Source organism: Cupressus sempervirens, chromosome 6 (assembly GCF_028749045.1).
Source record: "Cupressus sempervirens isolate cs-2001-9-10 chromosome 6, ASM2874904v1, whole genome shotgun sequence".
In the NCBI taxonomy this organism is placed as follows: domain Eukaryota; kingdom Viridiplantae; phylum Streptophyta; class Pinopsida; order Cupressales; family Cupressaceae; genus Cupressus; species Cupressus sempervirens.
In genome coordinates, this window is record NC_143123.1 from 527,195,465 (window position 1) to 527,204,002 (window position 8,538).

Below are 8,538 nucleotides of genomic sequence, written 5' to 3' on the forward strand. Positions count from 1 at the left end.
TATATGATATGTTACTTGAGTACAAAACATTGATGAAGATTCAAGAGATTTGTATTAATCTATTATTTGTGAATGCAGTTTTATTGGATGAGGAAATCATTGGTTATGTTGCATGGTTCAAAGGCATGGGTGGGAGGAATTATTCTCATCAAGAATTTTGATGAGGATATGGTACGAATGACTCTTTTGGATGCTATGAGGATAGGGTTGCAGCTAAGGAATCACATGTATTTCAAAAGGGAGATGATTCATATTGTAGGGCTACTACGAACAGATATGGTAGCTAGGGCATATGCATTATTTGATGCAATCTTAGTGGTGGTCCAATACTATGAAAGTTGAAGGGTTCATCCTTAGATGAGGGTCTCTTTAGGGGATGACAACATAGGGGTTATAGTGGAGTTAGTAGGTTCTACAAACCAAGTGTAGGGGGTCTAGAGGAAAGGGTTAAAGAATGGTTAGGCATGCAATAGGTTTAGGTTTAATTATGATAGAAGGAGAGAGAGAAAAGGAAACATTTATGTACCTATTTTTATTTGAAATTAACTAATGAAAGGATGAAGAGTATTGAATTAATTGTCTATATTAAGGACCCATGAATTCATTTTAACATAAAAAAAATGTTTTAACTTTGTTGATTAGGAATGACTTCTCTTGTTAGCAGAGATTTCTCTTTATCTAAGGTGATGCTACAAATGAAAGCATTAATAATTATTCTTCCCTCATGAGACTATGAATAGTATTCTAAAAAAATTAGTTTCAAGTTAAAAAAAACCTTGATAGAGAATAACTTAAAATAGATGTTGTTACAAGTAAATAATAATGCAGACCTGCAAAAATTGGTAGAGGAATAATTCTTTTGCAACACAAGGAATCAAATTGATGTAGAACTATTATTAAATTACTAAGGAATCTGCAAATATCCTTTAAAAGAAACTTTAAAGAAAACTATTTTAAAAGACTTGAAGCTAGACATATCTGAATACAAATTATAATTATAAGAGTCAAATGAATAAGTTATAAATGAATTAGTAATGTAATAATTTATAACCCATAAAAAATTGAATTAAACTAAAGTAAATAACCAAACTTATAAGTTAATTTTATAATAGAGTTCTGAATGTGATCAAAGGCCAAGTATAGAAGTTATAAATTAGTTTTATAACCTACAATATGACCATTTGAATCTTATAAATGATTAAATGATAAAAATAATAATAATTAGATTAGTGAAAATCTAAAAAACTTTATTGATAAATTAATGGCTCAAACTCTTATTAATAAAACAATTAAATAAAAGTTTAAATGTCAAATGTAAAAAACACTTATCAATGATTAATGATAAAAAGGTTTTTAGATTAACAACAAAAAAATGCTATTAAAGAAGTAATAATTAAAACTTTATAAAGTAATAATGATATAAAAAAGGTTTGTGAGAAAAGTCAAACCAAAACAGAACTATATTAATAAAGCAATAAATAAAATGATAGTTTGAACTTTTGTTATGGTTAATAACAAAAAAAACTTAAAACAGTCACTTAAAACAATACATAAAAAAACTTAATATGAATTTTTTTTTACCCACCTACTAGTTATTAACATAACTAAAAAAAAAGCCAATAGTGGCATATTGTGATGGTTAAGTTGTTGAGTTGTTATCCTTGCCATCAAGGTTCAAATCTAATGGGGATGAGGTCCCTTGTTTGTGGCCTTACTGGTTCATAGCTCCAAGTCAAAGCGTTTACCCCTCTTTTAAAAAAAACATAACTAAGAAAAATTGTTTTTACTCAGTTGAGATGGGGAAATTGGGATATATTAGAGTGAATGAGGTGACTCAAAAAAAAAAGAGGAGAAAGAAAAGACCTCTTACCCACACTTTGACCCACTGAGTAGTTGTTGCGCAACAATACTAGGAGAGAAAAAGAGGAGCCAAAAATTAGGCAATGAAGGGATGCATGTGGTGATAGATACACAATGCAAATACATAAAACTTGTTTGACTAATACCAAACACATGAGGCATGAAAACCATGAAGGTTTCTAATTTGTAGTAGTGGGAGAAAAGAGTGAGGATATATTACTACAACTTGAAAACAAACTCAAACTTTTTCTTAGTCAGAGGAGATGGACAAAAGACTTGCTCTACTTGCATGCATGTATGCACTTTTTAGGAGGAATTGTGAGAATGAAAGGGAGGCTGCAAAAGAAGGGACAATACTCTCAACTAGGCTTGTAGTATACTACACTTTCAGTAATCCAAATGGTAATGTTTTAAGGCCTAGTCTATTCTTTTGAATATTGCAATGACCCTAGAGCCACAAAAGCAGAATCAACTTCTAGCAACATAATGCACTGAACAAATTTGGGAAATCTAGCCACAACAAATTGTCTAAACCAAAATCTTATCTCTCTATGGCTACTACTTTATGGTATTATGAGATATTGACACCTCAGTAGTTTTGGCATAGGATCATTCCTTTGGAAAAGCTTTTGTCATTTGCTTTGGTGCAAGATGAATCATCATCAAATAGCACACAAGTAGGAAACCAAAACAAATCCCTATAGCGGTTGCTTCACTCTATTGATAGTTAATGAAAATGAAAACAAAATTTACAAGTCTCAAGGTTTCAAGCTACTATGATTGATCACAATTGAAAAGATTCTGGTGGCCCCTGAATGAGGTTTATGATGCACAACTATTACCAAAAAAATGGGTATAGGATAAAGAAAAAATTAAAAAATAGTATACATATAATAAAAATCTTTGCAAGTGTCCTTCCACCATGTGCCAAAATGGGATATTTGGAAGAGGGAAGGGGCATGCGACAAGCACAACAAGAATTGACCAGCATCACATGACTCACACAATGAATCATGTAGAGCAGCAAACAAAATATAACAAAGAAAACAAGGGAGGAAAAAAATGAACAAAAAATAATGAAGGGAAGAGGATGACAATTAAATAGATGAATTGAGCAGAAAGAAAATCAGAAAAAAAGAGAAAGGTTCTAAAAGAAAGAGGATCAGAACAAAAAAGAATAGAAATTGCTAAAAAATAGTGTAGTCTAGAATTGAAAGGATTAGAAGGTCACAAAATTTCTAAAAAAAATAATAACTAATAAATGAAAAATAATAATTAAAAAAGAGAAACAATATAGTATATATTCAAAATGACATAAATAGGTTTTAAAATAGAATCATAAATAAGCATTTTCAAATATTCCTTGCAATAATATGATTTGTTTTGTATTTGTGATTTTAAATTTTTTATAATAATAATAATAATATAGTGTAATAGAGAGATTTTGATTGAATATTTTAAGAATTTGCACATTATATATAAAAAAATGTTATATAAATGCTATGTATGAAAGATTATGTGTGTGTGTGTGTGTGTGTGTGTGTATAATATAGATGAGAGAAAATTATTTAAAAATAATAATCATGAATAAGATTAAACCTAAACATTAATTATTATTATGTAAGTGTTCCCTGCAATCAAATGTTAGGACAATAATAATGTAATTTTTTATTTTAAGTATTTAATAAATAATAAAAAATATTAAACTAAAATTGATAAATGCTACTTGTTAAAACAAGGGAAAAAAGAATTATATTTTTTAAAATAGAGATACCTAGGTTGAAATAAAGTGTACTCCAATCCTTCATCACAAAACTCAAAATAATGATTAATTTTCTCTGATACCATGTTAGAAATAATAAAATCGAAATGAACTAAAAAAAAAGTATTATGATTTAATCCAAGAAAGTTTGTGATGAACATAATTACCATACTTTACAAGAGCTTTCCAAGATCAACACAAAGAGGAAACAAAGATTTTGAAAGGGGAAAGCAAAGAAAACCCCTTGTGAATTATATGAATGATGCAAATGTCTAAGAATGAAGAGAGAGGGAGAGAGAAGGAGATAATGTGGAGCCATAGGGCTCATTACATGAACTACATCATGATTGTGTGGTGAAGAATAAGAGAGAAGCATCTCTTATAAAGAGATGAGAAGAGGAGTTATTTGTAACTTCTATGTGAATGATTGCCACATTCACAAGTGTGTGCATAACAAGTGTCATAATCCTCTTAAGGAGGAATAAACTATTTTCCTTAATAAAGGAATTACAAAAAATACTTGTCCTCATATGTGGACTAGAGGACAAACAACATAAGGGATACCTTGATTTACCCCATTTAATAAATATAACCAAGGAAAGATTACAAATTCTAACATTTTAGAAGACATATTTCTAAGTATCTATACATATAATGCTCCACCATTCATATGTAAATATACTTTAAATCTTTTTACATTTGATATATATATTTTCTCTCTTTTTGGTATACTCCCTTCATAAAATACATCTTCTCCCCATTTTTGACATTAATTCCAAAGATGTATGCTATATACTATACAATAATGTCAAAATATGACAAGAAATATGAATATACCTTTAAGATTAGTGTCATTATCTTGTCCCAATTTTCTTGCAACACCTTCCATGTGTGCAATGCAAACCTAAAATTATACTAAAAGTTCTATCATATGATCAACAATTGAGAAGTTGTTATCATGGATGAGTGTTTTGGCATGTACAATATGTTTCTATAATGCATCCATTTTTGGAAGAATCATGCCCTGAATGTCTACCAATATAGATCTTATCCTAACTTCTTATCTTACCAATTCTACCTACATATCAGTTAGGAATCTAATCTTTGAATAGTGGGCATAGTTGTAACTTGGGTCAAGTTTTAGTTGATGTGCACTAGCTTGCAATTATTCATCAATCTTTGACAATTTTTCTTTTCTTGGTGAAACTTGATGTATCACAGAGTTTATCGAATAATGTAGTTACATTGTTGTAGGAGGTCTCCAATGAGCCTAGAGTAGTAGATAGCTCTTCTTGATGAATAGAAATCTTTTAAGCAATAAGTTCCAAAACTTTATTCTCAAACTTCTTCTTAGCTCTCTACAAAAATTTGTCCCTTCCATTCAAATATTCATTGAATTTATGGATTGCCTTTACTAATAGAATAAAAAATGGTTGAGAAGTGTCAAACTCTATATTTAGTGCCATAGTTAAAATATTCTTAGCATCTTCAATTATTTGAAATTCCTTATTTCTTTCTTCTCTAAGCCTCTACTGCTTAGCTTTCTTCTAAAGAAGTTTTTGAAATATTTGCATTTGATTAGAGTTAAGATCTGAGATGTCCCAATTAGGAATGACAATCTCCTCATCAAGATCAACTTCCTCTTCCTTCTCTTTTCCCTAACTCAAAAATTTTGTACTCAGTTGAGACTTGATCTCAACTATCCTTGTACTTATTGTTTCCATGCTAGGAATGGAAATAATTGTAAAAAAGGTGGGACTTGCTAAAAAAGTAGATACTACACTCATTGTTGAAATACCTAATGTAACAAAAATTGATTTAGAGAGAGGTGATCTCTTCTTAGTAGATGAAGTGCTTGTTACTTCTTTCAATGAAGTATTAAGCTGGATAGGTGCAAAAATTGATTGAGTTCTTGTGCTTATAGTGTTTAATATAGTCAATCCTATAGTAGCTTTCTCTAGGCTTGATTTTTTCAATGTTTGGCTCAGAGAATGAGGAAGTGAGGCTATGATCATTGTATCAATTTTCTTTGGGTCAGTCTCCTCATTGCTTTGAATTTTTAGCAATTCTTCCTTGGTAGCTTCTTGTCCCTATTCTTCTTCCTCATCATCTACATTGTCATAATGAGTTACTTCTTCATCATTGATTTCTTCATCTTTTTCTTGATTATCATCATCCTTGTCATTGACATGAACTACATGTTAGGATAAACCATGGACAGAAATAAAAACTACATGGAAATATAACCAATAACAAAAAATAATAGAACACACAAAAATGAACACAAGGCGCCAAGATTTAATGTGGTTCACCCAATCCCTAGGCTACGTCCACCAAACAACAAGTCCGATCTTATTACAATCCGTGATTACAACCTGATTACAATTTGTAATCCCTTACAGCCCAATACCGCCGCAAGAACCAATTTTGTATCACAACATTATTAAAAAAATACCCAACCCTAAGCCCTTTTATACAAGTATTAAACCACTTTAGGGTTATAACATGTCGGCCATATGTCAGCCATAATATGTCGGCTAATATGTCAGCCACTGCCCAAAAAAAATTTTCAGGGCGATGCCCCGAACCCCACTATTTATGAAGTATGTACAGTACTTTCCTGATCAGTCACCACAATCTAACAATCTCCCACTTGGGGACTGATCAGGCTCCACACTAAACAACAATCTCCCACTTGGAGACTGATCCTGTAGCAATACCACTACCACATGGGGCTCCCACTAGATCAAACCATCTTGGACTCTACTATTCTTTTATTGATGTTCAGTCTAAAAGACCTACCAAAGCTGAAGAGGAGTTCAACTTCTCCCTTGTTACAACCTTTGTCAACATATCTGCTGGATTGTCATTGGTATGTATCTTCTCCAGCTTTAACTGTCCATCCTCCAAAACTGACCGAATGAAATGGTACCGCAACTGTATGTGTTTGGTCTTAGAGTGCAGAGCTGAATTCTTAGCAAGATGAATGGCACTCTGACTATCTGTGAACAAATAATTATCCTTCTGAGGATGTCCCAATTCTTCCAAGAAGAATTGAAGCCATATCATCTCCTTGGCTACCTCTGTAGTAGCAAAATACTCTGCCTTTGTAGTGGAGAGAGCATTAATCTTCTGTAACCTAGAAACCCAGCTCACGGCTGCCCCACCAATAGTAAAGACTTAACCTATAGTACTTTGCCTGGTATCAATATCCCCAACCAAATCTGAGTCAACATAGCCCTATAAATCAGTAGTAGAGGCCCCAAAGTGTAAACACTTATTGGATGTTCCTCTCAAATATCTGAGAATCCACTTGACAGCATTCCAATGCTCAAATCCTGGATGACTCATATACCTGCTAACGACTCCCACTGCATGTGCAATATCTGGCCTAGTGCATACCATAGCATACATCAAACTTCCTATAGCTGAAGCATAGGGTACCTTGGACATCTTATCCTCCTCTTCCTATGTCTTGGGACACATCTCCTTAGTCAATTTCAAATGATCAGGTAAAGGTGTGCTGACAGATTTGGCATTCTCCATAGAGAAATGTTGCAACACCTTCTCAACATAATCAGCTTGAGATAGTGTCAATGTTTTTTTCTTCCTATCTCTACAAATCTTCATACCAAGGATTTGTTTTGCTGCCCCCAAATCCTTCATAGAAAATGCATGTGCTAATTAGCGTTTCAGCCCCTTAATATGATCCATGTTAGACCTAGCTACAACCATATCATCAACATATAAACATAAAATAATGTAGCTATCATCATCCAACCTCTTAAAATAAACACAGTAATCTGAATGACACCTATTATATCCATGCTCATGCATAAAACTGTCAAATTTCAGATACCATTGCCGAGGTGCTTGCTTCAAGCCATATAAACTTTTTTTCAATTTGCACACTAAGTTCTCCTTACCTTTGACCTCAAAACCCTGTGGCTGAGCCATATATATTTCTTCATCCAAATCACCATGAAGAAAGGCTGTTTTAACATCCATCTGCTCTAAATGCAAATTTTCAGTAGCCACAAGACTTAAAATAGTATGAATAGAAGTCATTTTAACAATAGGAGAAAATATCTCATCAAAATCAATTCCCTTTTTCTGTGCAAATCCTTTTACAACTAACCTAACCTTAAATCTTTTCTTACCTCCTTCCTCTTCTTTCAACCTATAAGCCCATTTATTTTGTAAATCTTTTTTACCTACAGGCAACTTGCACAAATCCCATGTCTTATTGTTTAGCAAAGAGTCCATTTCATCTTTCATTGCAGACTCCCACTGAATCTTAGTATCCACCTGCACAGCTTCATCATAACTTTCAGGTTCACCAGCATTAGTAAGTAAAATAGAATACAAAGAGGGAGAAAACCTTTGTGGAGGTCTAATTTTCCTTGTTGACCATCTAATATTTACTGGTGTGTGTGGTATTTGTTGTTGTAGTTGTTGCACATCATGAGGAATGGTTGGAACATCAGCTTTTGGAGTATCATCCAGCACTACATAACCATCTTCTTTCTTCTCATGTTGCTGCAACAGATCTTTGTACAACACTTTCTCATTGAATATGACATCCCAACTTCTAACAATTTTAAGATTTTCAAAATCCCAAAGCCTATAACCAAATTCATTAATTCCATATCCAAAAAAGACACATTTCTTTGATTTAGCTTCTAGCTTGGTTCTATTTTCAGAATCTATATGAGCAAAAGCTTCACAACTGAAGGTCTTGAGAAAAGAATAACTCACCTTCTTACCAGTCCATGCTTCCTCTGGAATACCATAGCCCAAAGGAGTAGAGGCACCTCTATTAATCAAATATACTATAGTATTGATAGCCTCCGCCCACATGTGTAAGGGCAACCCAGCATGCAACCTCATGCTCCTTGCGCGCTCCATTATAGTCC